Source organism: Cynocephalus volans, chromosome 7, assembly GCF_027409185.1.
Source record: "Cynocephalus volans isolate mCynVol1 chromosome 7, mCynVol1.pri, whole genome shotgun sequence".
Classification (NCBI taxonomy): Eukaryota; Metazoa; Chordata; class Mammalia; order Dermoptera; family Cynocephalidae; genus Cynocephalus; species Cynocephalus volans.
The window spans coordinates 126,210,203-126,234,293 of NC_084466.1; the positions used below are offsets into that span (position 1 = coordinate 126,210,203).

Below are 24,091 nucleotides of genomic sequence, written 5' to 3' on the forward strand. Positions count from 1 at the left end.
TTCACATTTCTAAATAATGCCTCTATTTCTTCATTTTATCAAATTTTAGACAATTTCTAAAATTTCCAGGTAAAAGAAATGAAAACTTACATCTCCCTCAGCACCCCATAGAAAATATACAAACACACACACCCACAAACAGACACATACACACACACTTACCTTTACTCCACTCTCCACAATGTTTTATATTACAATATCTATAATCTCAATATTCATTGTTTACATCATTATAATTTCATGAACTTTGTTCATAGGTAAGAGAACTATGATTATGTTTCATCTGTTGTACATACTTGGACTTTAAATTGCCTGATTTATTTTATTATTTATTAACTTTTTAATATATAAGACATTTTATTATTATTATTTTACTATATAACATACTAATTAATACACCAGATTGCATTTTCTCAGGTGGAAAATGGCAAATGAGGTATAGGTCTCTTTGATTCCCCAAGAACCTCAATGTTAACTGTCTTTTGGAGGATTCAATTTCATACAACATCTGTGATACTGTCCACGAGGATACCAACGGTGCTTTAGCAGTAAAGTATATTTTGCTAAGTTGTTCTATCATGAGTCCTTGCTTCAGTTGCTCACCTTTTTCTTCTAATCTGGTTTTCAGTGCTTCATCATGTGTTTGTTCATTATTATGCCCAGGATCTGGTTGAGCGATAGGTTTTGTGTGTTCATTTAGAACGTCTACAGAAAGGTGGTAGCATACTATCGTCCTGCCATCAGATGTCAAAACAAGCTCTTTACAATTATAGTCATCTGGATCAGAAGAACATGTAGATTTATGACAAAAACAACACAAAGCTGTGTCTCTGATTGGAAATCAATGTTTCAAGATATTTCTCTTTGATATCACTCAATTTACTGCTGTTGCTGCCATACTGCATCAAGATGCTTATCAGCTGGTATGAAAAAAGATGGTTTGAGGAGGATGTGCTTTTAATATCTGCTTCTAGACAAAGCAATTTTCATCCACCAACAGGTCCTCAACACTAGGCCACCATCTTGTCTCAAACAAAATTTTCTGTTTTAATTCCTAATATTTAGAAGCAAATTTAGAATCATTGAAGTTGTTCAGGGATGTTTCAAATTCCTAGAAATAATTTTCTAATTATTGAAGAACTTCAACTAAACCATCATATCTCCTTTATTCTTGGTGTCTGCACTGTTACCTGCATTGTCCCCCTGGTCCTTTCTGAAGTGGGTGTTTCCTAGGCCTGGTGCCCAGGAGCCTCCCTGACAGTCTCATCCCCTTACATGAAGCCTCCCGATTCCCAGAGCCCACGACTTCGTCTGAATTGGTTTTAGGTATTTGGATGGATCATATCACCTAGTATTTTTCGGAGAAATTAAAATAGGGTAATTTTTTCTTTACCAATTTGCAGGTCTGAAAATATCTTTTATCTATGAAAATATACGATGACAGCTGCTCTTGAGAATGCCATTCTCATTTCTAACTATTTATATATGATCTGACTTATCTTGGAAAGTTTTTATGATTTTTCCTTTAATCCAGTATTCTTAAATTCTGTATCCCCCATGTCTTGGGATGGATATTTTCAGTTTGTTCACTTGTAGGGACATTAGGTAGGAATTTCTACCATGATGGCCAAAAAAATGGAGGTCTTTCCACCAGTACTAATTCTCAGGAGTTTAAATCTGCCTGCTGAATTTTAGGAACAAGATGGAGAAAGGAGCTACTCAGAATTCAATTGGATTCTGCCTTTATCTTTCTTTTGAGACCTATGCCTTTCTCCTTCCCTGTCTCTGTCCGGTGTCCCTGAATGGAATGCAGGGCCTCTTAGGTTCAGTTCCTGTAAAGAGTCAGGCTCCCTTTCCTGTGAGGGGAAATGGTTACCTGATGAAATTGAGTTGTCTCTAGTTGGCATGGAGTCTTCTGTTTTCTGCTTCATTCTCCTTCTACCTTCTTTGACACCTGATTCTTTCACATACTGAATCTTATGGGGATTGTAGGGGTATAAATTAATCTGTTCATCCAAGACAAATCTTCCTCTTATGACATTAAGCTACAACTTCAATCTCTTTGCCAATTTAGTTACCATCCCTCCATCTTCTCTCTGTGTTTCAGAAGTTTGCAAAAGACTTGATGTCTAGTTCTCGTACTCCTCTTCTCATCGTAAACAGGAGTATTTCTCATTTTTAATTAATTCATCATTATTTTGATGAGATCCTGAACCAGAACAACATAATGTGCGGCTATCTGGTATGCAGAACCCAAATCTGCTTAAAAGTAAATAAATATTAAAAGTATTAAAAGTTGTTTATAAACAATAACATGATCACCCTAAAAAATTCTTATCTTGGCAACTACCATTTTTTTTACTCAGACTTCTGGAATAATAATATTTCTTAGGCACATCTTCTGCTTATATAGCATATACTTTTCTTATTAATTTAACCCTTTAAAATATTTTCCAGACTGTGGAAATTTTCCCAGGCCACCTCTATTTTATCTGCCCCCAGCATTAGAACACTACATTTTCAAAATAATGAAAGATCCGAAAGAACAAATATATCATTAAAAGTACTCTGTTCTTAAGAAAACCAACCTTTAATCCTATAGCAATTTATGATGCCTATGCCTATTGCAAATCCACTCCTGTGACATCCAGACACTTTATCCACCATATTTTGTCAATTAAAACCCAGAGCTTCATTGCTTTTCCCACTGCACACTGTCTTCACTTCTCCAAGTTACTCTCCCCTATAGAGCAAAATTACCTCATTTTTACCCCGTCATCATATGTGGACAACTTACAGCTAGTGGTTAGAAAATTTCAGTAGTCAATCTTCTCTAAAAGAAATAGAGTGGAAGACATTAGCAGCATCTTCCCAACATCTTTGCTAAAATTCACTCTGCTCATCACCTGTGGCCATACCTGTGACCTCTGGGTGCCTCAGCAGGAGCAAGATTTCATATTCCAGAGTGGTACTTGTTGCCTCTGTTCCAACACCAAGCAGAACAATTGCAGTTCTTTCAATAATAAACTCAGATGGTTGATTGTTCTTTTCTTAAGAATTATTTGATTATTTGATGGTTGTGTTAGTAAATTACAGTTGCTTACAACATAAATACCTGAAACTGGGTGATTTTAAAAGAAAATGAAATTCATTGCTTACACTTTCAGAGGCTGGGAAGTCTGAAGTACAAGGAACAATCCTGGGGAAGGCCTTGGTAGTAGCAACAGTGACCCAGGGGTCTCACATGCCTGACATAGCCAACCAGAGAGAGAGAGAGAGATTCTCACATGCTCTCTTTTTAAAGCCCTCCAAACCACACCCATGAGAATCATCATTAATCCATTCATTAAGACATGGTCCTCAAAACCTAATCACCACTTCAAGGCCCCACCACTTAATTAACATAATAGGATTTCCCACCCTCTTAACAGTCCCAGTGGAGACCAAACTTTCACACTTTAAACCTTGGGAGGACACAATTCAATCCACTGCAACAGTTTTCCAGCATGTTTAATTACAATGAATCCAAAGTAACTCAGGTTGTTCTAAAGAGAAACAAACTTAAAAAATGAAGAGTGCAGTATTAAAACTACAAAAAGAATGAATAGTATGGCAGCAAATGTACATCAGTTACATAGTCTTTATTTCCTAACTTCTTATCACTCGCTTGCCTAAAAATTCCAACTCCCATCCTCTCTTGAAGATAGGTTTACCATGCAACCTATTTCTTGCCAATGACATATAAGCAGGAATCTGCTGATGGCACTTTCTCTCTTTCCTTCTTCTAACTCAAAACATATATAAGAAGGTGGAGGTGGTGTAGACATCACCTTGAAACATGAGTATTTAGCCATCGATAGGAAAGTTCATGTGCTAAGTCTCTGTAAAAAATGGCAGGCACTTGAGCCCATGATGTTTCTGGGCTGTTGTACTAGTTCTAGAATTCCCAACATGAGACTCCCTGTATGTAAGATAAATATACACACTTTTTAAAAGCCATTGTTAATTGGGTTTTTTCTTGTTTGTATGCACACACAATCTTAATTGATAGAAATGGATAAATTAGGGCTATATCTAAAAAAATTATATGCGAGAATCAGGACTTTGCAATTCTCAAAAAGTGACATCAGCAACATGTGGAATACAAGTCTCCTGACTCTCCCTCCACCCATGGATGCCCTAAATAAACAACTATTAATTAATAAAATCCCTGTGAAAGAAAGTGATAAATGAAAGACTCCTATATACTGAGAGATTGAGAAAATATCCACATTGAACAGACAGGAAAATCTATGGCACACTCAGGCACAGAAACAACCCCAGGCACTGCACCAGGCAGTCCAGAAGAAATACCCAACACCCAGCTTCTCCTGGAGGAGAGGAGGGTTTCAACTACACATATGATGTCCTTACCCTAACGTTCCTCATGGATTGGTTCTTAATTTGCTAACTCAAGGAGCAGAGGGGACTAGGGATAGAGACATTGGTCTAGGTCAGAGAAAAATGTAATGGTACTATAGGAGCACACAAGCACTTCCATGTGTTCATCTCCTGGGATCAGGGCATAGAAGGAGTTAAAATGCAAATATCCCAGTTTCTCTTCCCAGCATACTCTGCCAGCTATTGCTGCTGACAATTGAGTTTCTAAATAGCCTAAATCAGGGAGTTAACTGGGCCAAAAACCAATAGACATCCCACAGCCAGTGCAGTAGTTTGGACTTCCTGAGCCTCCTTCCCCAGGTCCTCACAGTGATAAATCCAGGACTACACATTCATCCTGAAAAGTGCATGCCCATACACTAGTACCACAACTTCTATAGCTCTCACCCAAAGTGCTGCATCTTAACCACCTAGCTCTTGAAGACATGGAGCTCTGCATTCCTAGGTCCTTCTACATCATGAAAAGTAAAGAAAAGAAAGAAAAGAAATGGACCTGTAACATATCAAATTCTAGTAGGTATCTCCCCAGGATCAGAAGGACCAGTTTGAATGTGAGTGCTGGCATTGGCCCCAGATCCCCTACTCGGCTTAGTGAAGAAACAGTGGGAGAAAAACAACTGTTCTCGTACATTAAGTGTATGGTGGACCTAACCGGACATGGGACATCTCCTAGGTGCCAACCAAAACAAACAAAACACTTTGAAAAAACACAGAGCTTTGAAACGCACATTAGAATATCAATCTGGATGGATTGGTGAGATCTTTCTCCTACATGAGGCAAGTTTGGCAAGACTTGTAGAAGCAGTTTTCTCATCTCATGTGCAGAAACCATCACAGAGAGACAAGGAACATTAAGAAATAGGGAAATATGTTTCAAATAACAGACCAAGACAGATCTCCAGAAATTAACCCCATTGACATGGTTATATGTGATTTACCCAATAGAAAACTCAAAAACAATGGCCATAAACTTGCTTACCCACGTCAGGAGAGCAATAGAAGAACAAACTGAGAGTATCAACAAAAACATGGAAAGGATTAAAAAGTACTAAACAGAAATCATAGAGCTGAAGAATACTATAACTGAACTAAAAATTTCAGTCGAGGGGTTCTACAGCAGACTTGACTAAACAAATAAAGGATCAGTGAAATTGAAGACATGTCACTGGAAACCACCCAACCTGAATCGCAAAAACAAAACAAAACAAAACAAAAAACGAGTGAAGAGAGCTTAAGGGACTTATGAAATATTATGAAGTGGAACAACTTATGCATCAACATGCCAGGAAGAAAAGAAAGATTTAAAGGAATGGAAAACATATTCAAAGAAATAATGGCTGAAAACTTCCCCAGCCTGTGAAAAGAAATAGAATCCAGATCAAGGAATCCCAAATGACACCAAATAACATAAGTCCAAAGAGACCCACACTGACAGACATTGCTGTGGTTTTAATGTCCCTTCAGGTTCATGTTGGAACTTAACCCCCAATATGATGGTGAAAGTTTGGGCTTTTAATAAGCAATTGGATCATGCGGACTGATTCCTCCTGAATGGATTGATTTATTTATAGAGTTATGAGTTGATGGTTTAATGGGTTATTAAAGGCATGGTTATGATGGTCTTATAAGGAGAGAAAGAGAAAGTTAGCATTCTTGCTCTTGCCATTCTCACCACATGATATCTTGCATTGCCACTGGCCTGTATACCGAGCCTCCACCAAGAAGGCAGCCTTCACCAGATATGCTAGTCTGGACCACAGATGTCCAGTTTCAGATATCCAGTTATAAGCAACAGAAAATGGACGAATACAGAAAACTGGTACCAAGAAGTGGGCTGTTGCTAATAGCAAATATCTGAAAATTGGAAACAATATTGGACCTGGGTGTAGAGCAGATGCTGTAAAAGTTTAGAAGAGCATTCTAGAGAAAGCCTAGATTCTGCTGAGGACTTAGAACACAAGAAGATAAGTGGCCTCAGAAAGCCAGTCCCTCACCATCACCCTGATGGGCCTCAGCATCTGAGTGATTCAGCCCACCATCAGCAAATCTGGGGTCCAGTGTGGAAAACAGAAGAAGACAAGAAGGGAAAGCTTGGAACTTCTGAGAGTTTTGTTAAGTGGTGGTGAACAGAATGCTGATAGAAATATAAGCTGTATAGACCATTCTGAGGAGGTCTTAGGAGTAGAGGCAATGGAGCTTATTGAAAACTGGAGTAAAGTACACTCTCATCATGAGCTGGTAAAAAATGTGGCTGCATTGTGTCCATGCTTGAGGACTTTATGGAATGTGGGACTTAGATGTGATGAACCAGAGTATTTGGTGGAAGAAATTTCTAAGCAGCAAAGCATTCAGAGAGCTATGTGGCTACTTCTGACAGCCTACTCTGAGTTACAGCAGCAAAGGCATGATATAAAAGTGAAATTTATAATTAATAGGAAAACAGGGGGCTGGCCTGTTTTCTCAGCTGGTTAGAGCACGGTGTTGGTAACATGGAGGTCAAGGGTGTTGCTCCTGGTACTGCAAACTTCTCAAAAAAATGGTGTGGGGAGCAGAGAGTAAAATATTGGAAAGCTCTCAGCCTGGCCACATAAGGAGTGAAAAAGTGTGTTCAGGAGAGGAAACCAAGGGTGAAGCCCAGTAACCATCTACAAAGGCTATTATGGGAAGAAAAGATCATAAAGAGAATTGAAAAATGACACTGAAGGCATTTCACAGTTCTTCGAGGTTGCTCCTCCCACAACAGGCTCAGAGGCTTAGTAAGACAATGATTTTCAGAAACAGGTTTGGGGAACCATTTATAGGCTCACTGCCCAGTGCCACCTTGGGACACTGCTACCTGCACCCACATTCTAGCCGTTCTGGCTTCTCCAGCCATGGCTCAGTTGGACCATGGCTCCTGGACCCACTGCTTCAGAAGATACAAGCCAAAAGCCTTCATGGCATCCATGTGGAAAGTCCACGGACTCATAGAATTCAAGACCTGTGGAGGTATGGGAGCTTCCACCCAGATTTCAAAGCCTGTATAGAAAAACCTGGGATCCGGGAAGTGATTTGTCACAGGGGCATAGTCATCACAGTGTGTTTCCACTAGAGCAATGCCAAGGAAAACTGTGAGGTTGGACTTGCAACAGGGAGTTCCCATAATGACCATGCCTGACAGAGTTGTGAAAGCAGCACGACCACCTGTACCGGACCCCTGAACTGTACAGCTACCAACTTGAAATGCCAGCTTGGGGAACTGAAGCATTGGCTGAGCCCAGTAAAGCCACAGAGGTTGGTTGGCCCAGGGAGTTGGAGACCCAACCCCCACACCAGTGCACAGAGTCTGCTGGACTACAAGAAAAGGGAGATTATTCTTCAGCTTTAAGTTTCCATGTCTGTCCTGCTGTTTTTCAGACATGCTGTGGACCTGTTACTCCTTTCTTCTTTTGTGTTGCTTCCTTTCAGAAAGGGATTATGTACCCTGCGCTATTCCCAGCATTGTATCTTGGATGTAGATAGCATGTTCTGATTTCACAGGCTCATAGATGAGACTGTAGACTTGGCCATTTGAGTAGGTGCTGGAACAAGTTAAGACTCTGGGGCTGTGAGGATGAAATGATTATATTTGTATGTGAGAAGTACATAAACATTGCGAGGCCAGAGGCAGAATGACATAAGCACATCTTGAAAACTAAATGCCCAATATGATTGTGGAAGCTGGGGCCATTAAGAGATGATTGGACCATCAGGACTGTGCCTTCATGCAGGCAGGACAACAGACCAACCATGCAAGCAGACTCCCACATCAACAATGCAAAAGGCAGGACCAAGTGCCATGCCACCACTGATGTGGGAGACACCCAGGCAGGCAAGAGAACAGGCCAGTCACCTGCCCACAACACTACCCAGCCTGTACAGAAGCAGAAAACCATGTGCTGTGCCACTGCCAAAAGGTTTCACACAGCTTCTGTGGAAGTGGTTCACAACAGGCACCAACACAGCTACTACATTTGCAACGATGGCACACTAACATAGTAATATCTATGACCACTATGCAGGTGGCCAACGAGATACTTGACTTCATGGACACAAGGAGAGTCACTGGAGGACCCTGGGAAAAGAGGAAGAAGTCTTTCTCCTCAAGGTCCACTACTGAGTAATAGAAGAAGCAACTGATCTTCCAGATGACCAGAAATCAATGTAGAGATATTAGAAATAAGAAAAATTCAGAAAATATGACACTGCCTAAGGAATTCAGACACTCTCAAGTACTAGACCCTACAAAACAGGGAATGCTTGTAATGACTGGAAAGGAATTCTGAGGAACTATCTTAAGGAAATTCAGTGAGATAAGAGAGGACTCTATAAGACAATCCAATGAAATGAGAAAAAATATCCAGGATAGGAGGGATGCAATTTACATAGAGATAAATACCTTAAAAAACAATGCAGCAGAACTTCTGGAACGGAGAGGCACATTTAATGAAATAAAAAATGCAACCAAAAACTTCAGCAGCAGATCAGATCAAGCAGATGAAATAATTTCCAAACATGAAGTTGGTCTTTATCAAATAAAGGCAGAGGGAAAAAAAAGAAAAGATTTTTGAAACTGAAGAATGTCTATGAGAGTTAGCAGACAACCTTAAGTGCACAAAAATCTGAATCATGGGTATTCCTGAAGGGGAGGAGAAAGGAAAAGGCATTGAAAATCTACTCAATGAAATAATAATGTCAAGCATCCCAGGCATAGGGAGAGACTAGATGTCCAGATCCAGGAAGATCAAATATCCCCCAACAGTTTCCATCCAAAAAGATCCTCGTAGAGGCACATTATAGTCAAATTGGAAAAGCTCAAAGACAAAACAGAATCCTGAAAGCAGCTAGAGAAAAGCATCAAGTCACTAATAAGAGAGCCCCCAGCAGACAAACAGCAGGCTTCTCAGCTGAAACTCTACAGGTGAAAAGAAAATCAGATGACATCTTCAAAATACTAAAAGAAAAAACCTGCCAGGCAAGAATACTATACCCATCAAGGCTATCCTTCAGAAATGTGAGAGAGAGATGGTGTATTTCCCAGACAAACAAAACCTGTTAGAGTTCATCACCACATGAACATGCAAGAAATTCTCAGGGGAGTCCTGCATCAGGAGTGCAAAAATATATTCCCTACCACAAGTACACAAGTAAGAACAAAATCCACTAATAAAACAGAAATGCAAATGAGAAAGATGAAGGAAACTAAATCTTAACACTTCAAAAACCCCCCACAAATATTGAACCAATAATCAAAGGAGAGGAAAAGAACAAATTATGAAACACCTAAACAAAAAGCCATAAAATGCCAGGAACAAGACAATACCTCTCAATAACAACCCCAAAAGAAAACAGTTAAAACTCTTTGCTTAAAATAAAAAGACTAAATTATATATTAATTTTTTTTAATTTTTATTTTGTCGATATACAATGTGATTGATTATTGTGGCCCATCACCGAAACCTCCCTCCTTTCTCCCTCCCGTCCCTCCTACCCAACAATGTCCTTTCTGTTTGCTTGTCGTATCAACTTCAAGTAATTGTGGTTGTTATGTCTTCTTCCCCCCCCGTTTTTTTTTTTTTTTTTGTGTGTGTGTGTGTGTGTAAAATTTGCAATGGCACTCTCTTTATCTTCCCACTGCCCAAATGTGGCCACTTTGAGCATTCTTTTAAATTCATATTCATATTTCTAAATAACAACTGTTTATATTAATTACTTAACCATTTACTACTATGAGAGATGAGAATTTTCATCATCTCCAGCCCCTATATTCACACCCACACCCACAAATATTCACACATACACAGACATACACACAGTCACACACTTCCCCTCACCCCATTTTCCCGAATATATGTAGACTACAAGTTTTGGTCATAGTTTACATCATTCTGACTACATAAAAATTCTTCCCTCATGAGTCATCTATGATTACATTTTATACATGGTATTTTCTGGAACTTAATCTGTCTTTTTATTTCAAATCATAATTTTCTATTTCCCAAGTTAGAATTATTCCCAAGTGCTGAGGTAGATGTTTGAAACCACTGGTAACAATTTCCCAGTTATTGGGAAACCTCATAAAATCCATCACTTCTCTTTTGTTCTTGGTGTCTGTCCTCACACCTGCTTTTTCCACCTGGTCCTTTCTGAGGTGGGTGTTTTCTAGGCCTGGTGACCAGCAGCCTCCCTGACACTCTCATTCTCCTCCATGAGGCCTCCCGATTCCTGCAGCCCATGACTTCCTCTGACTTGGTTTCAGATATTTGGGTGGAGCAAATCATCCAGTATTTTTTAGAAAAAGTAAAAAAAAGAGGTAATATTTTTGGTTAATGTGCAGGTCAGAAAATACTTTTATTCACAGTACACAAGGCAATGGTTACTCTTGAGAATTCTGGTACTGTCTGAATCCTAATCTTTATGCATGACATGACATATCTCTCTGAAAATTTTTAGGATTTTACTTTAATCCTCGTGTTCTGAAATTTTATGACCTTGTGTCTTGGGGAGCATATTTTTATTGCACTCACTGTGCTGGAATTGTGCAAGAATTTTCTATTTAAATGGCAAAATACCAAGAACTCTTATTCACTCTTGGAAGGATAAGTCTGGTTGCTGAATTTCCAGAAGAGAGATGGAGGGAAAAGATAAGAGCCTCAGAATTCAAGCACAGGACTCTTACCAAACCTTCCTTTCCAGCCCACACCTCACTGTTTCTCTCTCACTGCCCAGTGTCCCTGAGTATAGGGCTTCTTAGGCTCAGTTTCTCTAGAGAATGAGCCTCCCTTTTCCTGAAGGAAAAAATTAGTTACCGGATAAAAGGAGACATGGAGGGAACTTGGACAGGAAGAGCCTCATTCTCTACCTTCTCTAGCACTTGCTGTTTCCAAATATGGAAACTTATAGGGTTATTAAGAGAGAGATTAGCTATTCTTCCTCGATATATCTTCCTGTTGTGACAATTAGGTTACAATTTCATCCTGTCTTGAGTTAATTGTTGCCCTTTGATCTATTCTCTGTGAAGACAGCAGCTGCTGTCACAGGCGTTGAAATAATGAAGTTTCTCTAAAAGAAACATGATGTAGGAAAATAACAGTGTTTTCCCACCATCTTTGCTGAAGTTCACTCTGCTCATCACCTGTCATCGTACCTCTGACCTCTGGGTGCTTCAGCAGGAGCAGGAGTACATAGCTCAGAGCGGTGCTTGTGGTCTCTGTGCCAGCAACAAATAAATCACATGCAGTGGTTGCCAAGTTTTCAATAGTAAATTCAGACTGCTGAATGTGCTTTTCCTGGAAATGATTTGATACATTATCTGACAAATTATTTATTAATGTATTCAATTACAGTGAATTCAAAATAGCACACTTTGTTATAAAGTTAGCAAACACAGAAACTGGGGAGTGTAGTATCAGGAAAAACTACTCTATAGTATGGCACAGAAAGTAGAGCAGTTGACCCAAACTTTATTTCCTACCACCTTCTTCCATGCATGCCAAAAAATTCCATTCATGAGACTCTTCCCAGCCAGGTGTGCCAGGCAGCATATTTCTTTAAAAAACACATAAGCAGAAGCCTATTGGTGCCCTGTCTTAGTCTGTTTGTTTTGCTATAACAGAGAATCAGAGACCGGGTAAAGTATTTTTATATAATAAATATATTTTTCATTGTTCTCAAGGCTGGGAAATCCAAGAGCATGATGCTAGCCTCTGGTGAAGGCCTCTGTGCTGCATCATCCCATGGTGGAAGGTGGAAGGGCAGGAGAGGGTGAGATGAAGAAAAGTCAAAAGGGGCAGAGCTCACTTTAACAACAAATCCACAGAGCTCTCATGAACTGATCACCACTTACTTATTAGGCTCCACTTCCTAACACTGTTCATTTGGGGATTAGGTTTTCAAACACGAATTGTGGGAAACACATTTAAACTATAACACTTCATGCCTAGCACCCAAAATGTATGCCCTCTCACAATGAAAAATATATTTATTCTATCCCAACAGTCAAAAAAGTCATAGTCCCAAGTCCCAACTTGTCTATATTGGATGTGTATGAGACTCAAGGAACAATTCATCCTGACGCAAGTTACTCTTCAGCTTTAAATCTACAGAGTTAACAAGTTATGTGCTTCCAAAATATAATGGAGGGACAGACACAGGATAAACATTTCCATTCTAAAAGGGAGTGACAGCCAATGAGAAAGGGTTAGCTATTTCCAAAGAAGTCCAAAACCCAATAGGGAAAACTGCGCTTTATTTTAAAGCTAGAGAGTAATCTCCTTTAACACCACATCTCACATCCTGGGCACAGTTGGGCAAGGGTCAGGCCCCCAAGGATTCAGGCAGCCCCACTGCTATTTCTTTACTAGGCTCAGTGCCAGCAGCTCTCACAGGTTGTAGTATCCTACCGGCAGATTTCCAAGTTTGGAGTTGCATTTTTGTGGCCCTACTGTCCTGGAGTCTTGGGAGTGGCTCCATTCCCACTATGCATTGCTCTTGCAGGGAGTCTCTGCTATGGCTTGACCCCTGCTACATATCTCTACCTGAGTGCATGGGCTGTCCATAACATCTTTTCAAATGTGGGTGAAGGCTGCCGTGGCCCCATAGCTGGTGCATTCTGCATGTCTGCAGAGTCAACACCATGTAAATGCTGCCAAACTTTATGGCACATTGGTGTAACACATAATCTGCTCCTGGGACTACTTTTGCCAAGGCTGTGGTTGATGAGGAGCACCATGCCAGAATTAAGGGAGCATGAACTCAAGGTGGCGCAGGACAGCAAATATTGAGGTTACACTGCCATCTCTCTTAAAACCTTGACCTCAATGTCCTAGCTTGCCTCAAAATTCTATGAAATGTCTTAAGACACAACTCTGATTTTTTGAAGACAAAGTTTCCTGTTGCCCAGCTTGGGATGAGCAGGTTGCACAGCAACACAGCAGCACAGTACACTGTTCCCCAAACTGCCTGTCATGGAGCTTGTGTATGAGGAATGTTAGCCTCTATGTGAGATGTCACATTTACCTTAATTTACCAGACATTTTTTTCATCAAGCACTCCCCTGGATGCTTGACCAGACTCTAGATTCCCAAAATAGTTTCATCAGACAGATTACACAGGGTCAAGGATTGGTGATGGACTAGCACAAAGCCTGGCCATTGTTTCAATCCCCACAGGCTAAAGCAACTTCCCAATAGACAAAGGATGAGTGGATTTCAAAACACAAAATTTTAAAAACTGAAGAATATATGAGTATTTTTCTTACTTTTATTCTAAAAACTTAAGGAAACCTGTCAGGTCAATGAATGATGGCAGACATAACAAAAAATAAATCTGAGTGATCAAGTCTTTGCCAAATTAATTTGGAAAGTGGCTAAATAAGGGGATGACTGCAGACTATATCAAGTAACAATGACAATTGTTAGAGAAGAGAGAAAATCTTATTTCCAGAGTTAATACATTAACAAAAAATTACATGAGATACAAATAAACAAGGAATATGGCCTATTAACAGCTAAAAAAAAAAGTATTTGACAGAAACCATCCCTGAGGAAGCTCAGCATTAGACTTACTAAGTGAAACCTCTAAGTCAAATGCTGTAAATATTCTAGGAGAGTTGAATGAAACCATATACAAAGAACTAAAGGAAATCAGGAAAACAATTTTGAAAAAGTTGGGAATATCAATGATAAGAAAGAAATTATTAGCTAAAAAAATAAAAATTTTGGAGGGAAAAGACAATAGATTAAAAAACAATTCACCAAAGTGATTGAAAAGCAGGCTTGAGTAGGCAGGAGAAATAAGTAGCATACATAATGGCAGGACAACAGAAATTACCCAGATGGAGTAGCAGGAAAAAAAAGGAACAAGGAAAACTGAGCAAAGCCTTAGGATCCTGTGAAATTCCATCACATCTACCAATATACACACCATGGGAGTTCCTGAAAGAGTAGAGAGAAAAAGGACAGAAAAATATCTGAAGAAACAAAACCTAAAAACTTTCCAAATATGATGAAAGACATGAATCTACACAACTAGGGAGCTCAATAAATTCCCCAAATGGTAAAACCAAAGAGAATAACAAGGCATGGTTTGATTAAACTGTCCAAAATCAAGGACAAAGAGGAAATGTTGAAAGCAGCAAGAAAGAAGTGACTCATAACATGCAAAGGATCCTCAATAATAGTAAGAATTGATTTTTCTTCAGAAACTATAGAGTCAAAAAATCATTATAATGATATATTTAAAGTGCTGATAGAAAAAACTGTCAACTAAGAATCCTATATCTGGCAAACCTAACCTTACATAATAAAGAAGAAATTAAGACGTTCCAATATAAAAGCAAAGATAAGCAGATTCCTCCCAGGAAGGTCTGCCCTACAAGAAATACTAAAGGGACTCAGCTTTCATGCTGAAAAATATGACAATAGAAGATAAATAAAACCATAGTAAGAAATAAAAATCCTTTTAATTATGAAATATTAAAAATACCTATATACAGGAAATATAAAAGCTTATATTGTTATGTTTTTGTATGTGATCTTTTGAGTTTTTGATGATTTTTAAAAATGCAGAACACAATCATAATATAACTGTAGTACTGGGACACAGGGTATAAAGATGTAATTTGTGATGACTACAACAGAAAGGGAAAATTGAGTTGGAAGGAAGCAGAGTTAATGTATATAATTTAAAGATAATTTGCTATTAATTAAAACTAGATTATTATAAATTCAGGATGTAAATATAACCCTCATGATAACTACTAAAAAAATTAAAATATGCAAGGAAAGAAATCAGGAATGAATCAAAAAAGTTTTCTAGAAAATAACTGATCACACATAAAGTAAAGCAATATTGCAAAATTAAAAGGCAAAATTATGTTAGCCACATAGAAAGAAATAACATAGCTCAAATAAGTTTTTGAATATAACTGATAAATTTAATGGTACATGGCTTAAATGTACCATTTAAAATGCACATCCTTCTCACCGTATACTAAAATCAACTCAAAATGGATTAAGGATTTAAATATACACCCTGAAACAATAAACTTCTTAAAGAAAACATAGGAGAAACACTTCAGGAAATAGGACTGGGCACAGACTTCATGAATACGACCCCAAAAGCACGGGCAGCCAAAGGAAAAATAAACAAATGGGATTATATCAAACTAAAAAGCTTCTGCACAGCAAAAGAAACATTTAATAGAGTTAAAAGACAACCAACAGAGTGGGAGAAAATATTTGCAAAATATACATCTGACAAAGGATTAATATCCAGAATATATAAGGAACTCAAACAACTTTACAAGAAGAAAACAAGCAACCCAATTAAAAAAAGGGCAAAAGAGCTAAGTAGGCATTTCTCTAAGGAAGATATACAAATGGCCAACAGACATATGAAAAAATGCTCAACATCACTCAGCATCCGGGAAATGCAAATCAAAACCACATTGAGATACCATCTAACCCCAGTTAGGATGGCTAAAATCCAAAAGACTCTGAACAATAAATGCTGGCGAGGCTGCGGAGAAAAAGGAACTCTCATACATTGTTGGTGGGACTGCAAAATGGTGCAGCCTCTATGGAAAATGGTATGGAGATTCCTCAAACAATTGCAGATAGATCTACCATACGACCCAGCTATCCCACTGTTGGGAATATACCCAGAGGAATGGAAATCATCAAGTCGAAGGTATACCTGTTCCCCAATGTTTATCGCAGCACTCTTTACAATAGCCAAGAGTTGGAACCAGCCCAAATGCCCATCATCAGATGAGTGGATACGGAAAATGTGGTACATCTACACAATGGAATACTACTCAGCTATCAAAACGAATGAAATACTGCCATTTGCAACAACATGGATGGACCTTGAGAGAATTATATTAAGTGAAACAAGTCAGGCACAGAAAGAGAAATACCACATGTTCTCACTTATTGGTGGGATCTAAAAATTAATATATAAATTCACACACACACACACACACACACACACACACACACACACACACACACACACACACACAAAACCGGGGGCGGGGGGAAGAAGATATAACAACCACAATTATTTGAAGTTGATACGACAAGCAAACAGAAAGGACATTGTTGGGGGGGAGGGGGGGAGGGAGAAGGGAGGGAGGTTTTGGTGATGGGGAGCATTAATCAGCTACAATGTATATCGACAAAATAAAATTAAAAAAATAAATAAATAAAAAAAATAAAACTAAAAAAAAAAGAAAGAAATTTTTAAAAAAATGCACATCTTGAGAGAAAAGATTTAAAAAATAAAACACCTATGTACTGTCTATACATGACTAACTTCATATCCAAAGATACAAAAAGTTAAAAGTGAAAAAAATGGAAAAATTTTGCATGTGAATTATAACTAAAGAGAGCTGGGATCCTTATACTAATATCAAACAGAGTGATGTTAAGCAAAAATTGTTCAAAGAAGCAAAGACATTTTATATTGGAAAAATGGTGAATTCATCAAGAAGATATAACATTATAAATGTATATGCATCAATCAAAAGAGTCCCAAAATATATAAAGCAAATAATGGACAGTATTGAGGGGACAAGTAGAGAGTTATAGAAAAATAGTGGGAGACTTGAATACCCAATTTTTAATAATGGATAGACTATCTAGACAAAACATCGATAAGGAAATATAAGATCTGATCAATACCAGATTTCAACTGTACCTCTAATCAGCACTATAACTTAACAATCTAGGAACTACCAAAAAAACCAGCAAACTAGACTCAAAGCCACCAGAAGGAAAAAGAGATTTTTTTAAAAGGAGAAAAGTATTAGAACAATCAATGACAGGAAATAACATTCCTTTGGAAAGATCGACAACATTGAGAAACACTTAGTTAAACTGACTGAGTATAAAAAGAAGAGACAACAATAAATAAATCAGAAATGAAAGTAGGGACAATACTAATGATTTTAAAAACTAAAATATATTATAAGTTCTAATATAATAATAATATGATCCTATAATAAAAGTATAATATAAACAATTTTATATCAACATAGTAGATAATTTTGATAAATGAAAAGCTTCCTATGAACAAAAAATCACCAAAACTGATTCAAAGTTAAATAGAAAATGTGAACACACCTACAGCAAGTAAAGAATTAGTAAACAAAAAACTCCAAAAAAAAAAAAAAATGAAAAGAAAAAGAAAAGTCCAGGAAGACCAGATGACTTCACTGTTGAATTTCAACAAAAAATATAAAAGAATTAAAAACAATTATTACTCAAATTTTTCCAACATATAGAAGAGGATAAAACACTTGTACATCTTCATATTACGACATGATATTTTGTATTTTCTAATTTATTTGTAATTGTTTCCATCCACCTGAGATGTGCATTCCGTTACTCCTCCAGTAGATTATTTATATCTAAAGAACAGGGTCAATGCATTCGAATTAGGTAACTATTATATAATTATATCTTTTCTGCAATGTTTAGTGCAGTCTTGTGTACACTATAGGTACTTAAAATGCTTGTCAAGCATTACTGGCCTGACCACTGAAACATTCCTAGTAAAAACAGAACTATTCAATAAACTACCAAATGTGCAAAGAATCAAAGGACTGAGCTGTTACTAACATTTTACCTGCTCCATTTTGATGAGGAAACAATCAATAGTCTCGAGGATTCTTAACGACCAAAGATTCTTGGTGTTCTTTTATTTTCTCCAAAATATATCTTTTTACATTAGCAATATTTTTAAATAATTTGTTATGAATTCCTGGGAAATAAGCAACTAGAGAAGGAAAAGTATTGCAGAACTAAGAGAGGAAACAAAAATTTATTAAATAAGAAACATGTAATGAAGACATACACCATATACCAAGCCCTATTTAGAAATCATAGCTATAAATATGAAAACAATGTGGTGTCCATCTTGGGAGGGAACTTTACATTGTATATATGTGAGTAATCCTCTTTGCCCATCGAACAATTTGAGGGAGAAAATTCTGAGAGAATATCAAAGGTATAACCGTTTTCTAGACTCAGACATCATTTTTTAGTATAAAAACAACTTTATATCAATTTCCTCATTTTTTTCATCAATTCTGCCCTTTAGCCTGAAAATTTTAAATGACGTGAATGATTATGATGAAAATTTTGTAGATGACAACAGAGGATAAGGGAGTTTGCCCAACCTGATTTAGAGCATAAAGTGAGTCCTTGCTGTTTTTATTTCTATCGAGCTGCCTCAGAAATCAAATCAGTATTTTAGAAGTGTGAGGGGCTCAGAGACATCTTGAAACTGAATTACATATGCAGAAGAGGAGCAGTGACTTCTCTAAGAACACACAATTATTATTTAGGCCGAGTGAAAGGCTTGCCAATTCAGCACAGGGAAAATTGTGATGTTTGTTTATGGTTCATACAGATAAAACCAATTATTTTGTCATTCCCAATCCATTTATCTTGTCAGCTAGGATACCAGCTGAAGCACAAAACACCCCCACCCTACTCAGTGTTTCCTGGCAGCTTCTATGGCCACCAATATTCTTCCTCCTTGGAGGAGATATTCTCTTCCTAAATCAGAATATTTCTGCCAAATAGTTGGACAAAGCAGTCCCTAAGTGTTCATTGCATAGCAAGACTTGTGAGTAATGGAGGCCTTCGAAAAGGGCCTGGATATCCATTGAGTGATATGGGCATCCTTTGGAAAATTGACAAGTACTTTATAGAAATGGCTTTGGTGTTTAGTGGAAAAACCACAGGCCAAGGATCTAATGTACTTGAAAGCCAGCCCTATATTTAGGCACCTGTTTTCCTGTGGGTAAAATTGTGGCTTGGTCATCTTTCCCAGATGAGCACTCTATCAGGCTCAGGCAGGACTGTGGTATGCAAACCTTCACTCCACAGCATGGTGCACAGAGAATTTTGGACTTGTCATAAAAAAGAGCACTAGTGGTTTCTCATAAAGAAAGTGACTTGGCCTCACCAGGATCCATAGGGAGCTTGAATCCTGATGTTTTCATGGAATTTCTCCATCAAGTTAAGAAAACTCTGATCTTTATAATCAAAACGACTCTGGAAAATAATGGAGCAGATCACATTGCAGGGAGCACAGCCCAGGACAAAAGTGGGATCACACGGTGAAGCTAAAAAATTGAAAACAATATTAAAATGCACATTTAAAACACTTTGACTATATTAGAAGTAAAGGTAATTTAGAAATTTTCTTATCTATAAATTCCCTAAAGAGCAAAAAGGAATTCAGCATGCATAAAATCAACACATCACTTCAACCTTAAGCTTCAGTTGACCATTACAATCTCACTAGTTAAATAATGAAATTTTGATATTTCAAATGCTCGATTCACATCTCCTGCCTTTATTTACACCCTTGTAACCCAAGGTGTCTGTTATTTTGGAAGAAAATAAAAAATAGTTTTTAAAAACCCAGAATTCAAGTTTTCAAAGCAGAATCGCATCTGTCTGCAATGTCTATAGACCATAAAGCTTTGAGATAAAAAGTGAGAGAATATTTGAGGACCTGGAAAATGTTTATATATATTGAATAGCTGAAAGAATTACATGTTGTGCCAATAAAGAAGAACTAAAGAGAGAGACTGTGTCTAAATTCACGTATTTGAAGGAACAAATATGAAAATCAGTATGCATGCATTTTATATGAGAGGAAAAACTCATATAAATAAACAGTAAGCATAAGATGGATTTGTTTGTCTAAAAAAAGAAATATGGAAATTGTATTTTATATATAAATTCCAGGTAAGGAAAATTTAAAAACTAAAATGATAAATGGAGTCTTCTTATTTATCATTTCATGTAAAAAAAAAGAAAAGAAAAGAAAATGCATTCCCTTCCTTAGGAACTAAATTTCCTTAAATTCCAATTATCATTAAAATTTAATTTATTTGTTAAAGCTAACTTTTTTGGATTATGCGATATTATTCAGCATAGCCATCAACAGAATGGTATGTTTTAGAAACTTTTTGTTCATCAGTTAGGCCAAATCTATTATTTTACAGGTTAAGAAATTGTCATAGGAGAGTGGATTATTTTGTTTGTTTTTTTGATTTCTTTCTTGTGGCAAGTCTATAAAATGAGTTTCTTATACTCAAATGATCAAAGAACTGCATACATAAAGAGCTCCCAAATTCACACCATGGAGGCTTAGTAAGGTGACCTGAATCAAAAGTGTTCTGAATAAATGGTAGGGCATGGAACAACAGGAAACCTGCTGAGTTACCAGCTTCTATACCAGGTTTCTTTAAAAATATCAAGGCTTTGAGTTTTGAGAAATGTTTTATTTTAGCCACTAGGTAGGAGGGTAATTGGTGATGTTTGGGGGAGTGTGTGCCTGTGCATCTGTGTGTATGTGTGTGATTCACAGGTAAGATCTGATTTTTAGTCTTTCCTTTCGCTTCATTTGGAAAAGAAAACTTAAAAAGAAGGGAATTTGAAAACCAAGCTGATAATCAGATTCATTATGACAAACACTTCATAACTGAGTAGAGTTGGCAGTGGGAGGAAATTAACTACCACAAATTTCTACATCAAAATTCACTGAATATTAGGCAAAGAGATATGGAAAACTGAAAACAGAGCCAAGTTACCCTTATGGAAAACAGAGTAAAGAGTAAATGCTAATATTAGAAATCTAGTTGAATAAATCTGTTTTTTAAATTTTCATTTGCATATTTTAGAGAATTCTGTTCTAGCATATATTTGCTTCAGATAAATAAATCAGTACAGTAATTAGTGGGTAACAAGAAATAATTAATGCTGGCTGCTTTTAAATACTGTGGTCTTTACAGAGAAATAATAACTGATGAGAATTGTGGTGAGACATGCCTAAGCAATTAAAACCCTAAATGGCATCATTAGTGGACAGAACAGGCACCACCCTGAAGAAAACCCCCAGATATGTCAGCGATGCTCGTGGTACAAATATAACGCAATTGAATGAAATAATATGTGACTTTGTTCAGGCTACATAAGCTCGAACATACTCACACTATGTCTGGTCTCCAAGTATTTTCTGTTGAAATATTCTGGAATAGGTAACCCACATGCATGCTACGGGGAAAACAGTTCTCATTAATTCTTTCAGAAATTAACTCAAACCTATTTTATGACTTGAAGTCAAAGAAACAATGTTGGGAAGAAAATAGGATTAAACCACACTCTATACACAATTGTACCCACACACACAATACACATACACAAAAGCTCCCTTAGTCTCTGCTTCAAAGCAGCCCTCCTCCACGTGAGGGCTGACCACCACTGCCTGTAATGAAAGATCTAGCTGCTCCTGAGATGTTTCCAAGGATGTCACTGCAGGAGAGAGCAGTCCGTTAAAGTCAGCACTACAGAGCAATGAGGCACCCACTGTTGGTTTTTCTCAGCTCCTCCACAAGGCAGCGGGCTTCCTCTTGAACACGGTCCTCAGTGCTCCTCTTCCCCATCCCAAAATTCCGCAGCGTCATGAGCGAAAAGCGCTGGGTCTCTTTCCGTCTCTTCCCATTGCTGAAAATGATCCCTAACAGACAGGGAGCAGAAACTAGGAGGGAGATCCCAGGCAAGGAAGAGTGAACTGACACTTGGCAGATACATGGTTGGGCCAAGGTCTGCCTGAGGAGATGTTTGAGTCTCTGTTTTAAGTCCTCCCACCCCGATTACCAATACTGACACAGACACGTGCACACTTACCATGTCCTTTATTAGTTCTTTCAAACACCGGGAAATTGCCTCTTACAGAAAATTCCTCCTCCTTATCAATCGGGGCTTCCTTCACTGCTTCATATCCATGCAACACCATGACGGGCTTCGTGCCAAAATGCACAGTGAACACAGGGCCATAGACTTTTGAGAACTAGAAAAGGAGAGGCAGATAATAGCAAAGCAAGACACTAATTAGACTATATACTGCGCCTTATTCAGGCTGAGATATTCATTGTAATTTTTCTATCTTTATTTGCCACATACAACTTCAAATATTTCTCAAATTCATTCATAAATGGAAAGGTGACTGTTCTGGCTGACAATTATGGGTGCCTTATGATGTGTCACACAATGCCCAGGCAATTGGTATACAGATTACAATTAATCTTCACACCAATACATTCAGCGGGATTATTTGCCCTGTTTTACAAACAGAGAAACTGAGGTCAAAGAAGCCCAAATTCATTTTAGGTGCCACACAGGTTTTATACAGAAGACTCAAATTTGAACCTCTGCTTATTCAACCTGTGATGCTTGAGCAATTTATCAGCCCCACACATTCTGTTTAGACCAATGAACAGTTGATGCCTTCAGAACCCCATTTAAATCTCTTCCCATATGGATCCTGACTCAGCATCCCTGTGATGAACACTAGAAATCTATACTTTGAAAGTCCCTCTAGGTAATTCTAATTCCCAGCCCACTCTGGGACCTGCTGGTATTACTAGCACAGAAAGAGTGAGCACCACACGTGCAGTACCAGCACATGCAGCATCTCCTGGAAGAACAATTTCTAACATCTTCCAGCATTTTTGGCCACACACACCCGCTTTGTGCAGAACAGAAAAGAATCCTAATACCACCAATTCATTCACTTAAGCTGGTTCTGAGCTCAGAGCTATTTCCTTGACACCATGTATAAATCATTTCTTCAGAGAAGTTCGATTTTCATGGCTATATTGAATAAAACACATGACTAATGTAATAGATGACTTTTTGAATGAAATCTAATCACAAACTTCCCTTACCATATACCTTCAGAAAAATAAATCATAGCAAATGCCTATAAAACAAAGAAGGAAAGCAGCACTCCCAAAGTTTGCCACTTTGTTATTGCTATATCATCACTAGGAGATGTTGCTCTCAATAATGGAAACCTTTCAAACATTTAGTATATTGTTAACATTACAGTTACCTACACATAAAATAAATAATATTTTCATACATCTGAAGTGACCAAATATATATGAAGATATTGGGTAATAAATTTACACAACTTTCACCATAAAATCTATAATTAAAACACCAGAAGGCAGATATTTTTCACTTTTCAAATGGGGGAAGAGAGACTGGGAGAAGAGGAGACCTGTCAGTGTCACACAGTTCACAGGTGGCAGAAATGGGATCTGAACTGAGATCATCTGATCCCCCTTGTGATGCACTGTAGCTTACACCACAGCTACCTCAAGAAGAATTTTAGCAAAACCAAACCCCCTAAACATTATTTACTCTGAAAGTGCATCTCACTGACTCACTTCATAAAGCAACAGGCTTCCCACCAAACAGAAGCCCCTTATTTCATTCCAAGGGTTACAGGTCAAAAGTGCTCAAGGAAAGTTAAAAAAGGTATAATTCTCCCTTTGCCATCATTGCAGAGATGAAATCTGCCCAGTGTAAGTGAAGAAAGAGTCAAGCCCAGAGAATTTCATGGGGAGGGCTTGAGAAATGGTGGTGTCTCCTAGTTGCCTCCAAACACAGCTACTCACAGCAATTGTTCTTCATCTGCCATTGTGAGAAATAATAGAAAGTGATAATGCACATCAAAGAAGGGAAGTTATAGACAGAAAAACAATTGTGGATTCAAAAGAGGAGGGGAGGTAGGGAAATCATTTAATGAACCCACAGCA

At 37.8% G+C, this 24,091-nt stretch overlaps 2 pseudogenes; both read right to left on the reverse strand.

Moving 5' to 3' along the window:
* Positions 1-471: 471 nt before the first annotated feature.
* LOC134381769 (large ribosomal subunit protein mL42-like) lies at positions 472-898 on the reverse strand (annotated as a pseudogene).
* Positions 899-7,318: 6,420 nt separating this feature from the next.
* Positions 7,319-22,984, reverse strand: LOC134381770 (cytochrome P450 2C18-like; annotated as a pseudogene).
* Positions 22,985-24,091: the final 1,107 nt, after the last annotated feature.